This window comes from Caloenas nicobarica, chromosome Z (assembly GCF_036013445.1).
Source record: "Caloenas nicobarica isolate bCalNic1 chromosome Z, bCalNic1.hap1, whole genome shotgun sequence".
NCBI lineage: Eukaryota > Metazoa > Chordata > Aves > Columbiformes > Columbidae > Caloenas > Caloenas nicobarica.
Window position 1 is genome coordinate 18,461,410 of NC_088284.1, and position 257 is coordinate 18,461,666.

The following is a 257-nucleotide window of genomic DNA, read 5'->3' on the forward strand; positions in this document are numbered from 1 at the left end:
CTCCATATGATCAAGTAGAAGTAATAGTCCTAAATAATGAAAATGAAGATCTGATGATAATCCGGTTTGGACAGACTTTAACTAGATAAAGTCATAACACTATAGATATCTCAATTAAGACTATATAGCAAGTTATCTTTAGTCTTAACTTACATGTAATGCAACCTTTCAGTTGTATTAGGTTTTCCTGTTTTCTAACAAATGCTGCTTGTCAGTTTTTTTCACCTGTCGATTTTACTTAAAACTGTTCAACACAG

The 257-nt window shown here is 31.1% G+C and overlaps 1 protein-coding gene across 5 annotated transcripts in view; it reads left to right on the forward strand.

Moving 5' to 3' along the window:
* Positions 1 to 257, forward strand: part of SGTB (small glutamine rich tetratricopeptide repeat co-chaperone beta) — a 38,251-nt gene that overhangs the window by 21,180 nt on the left and 16,814 nt on the right. The window lies entirely within an intron of this gene.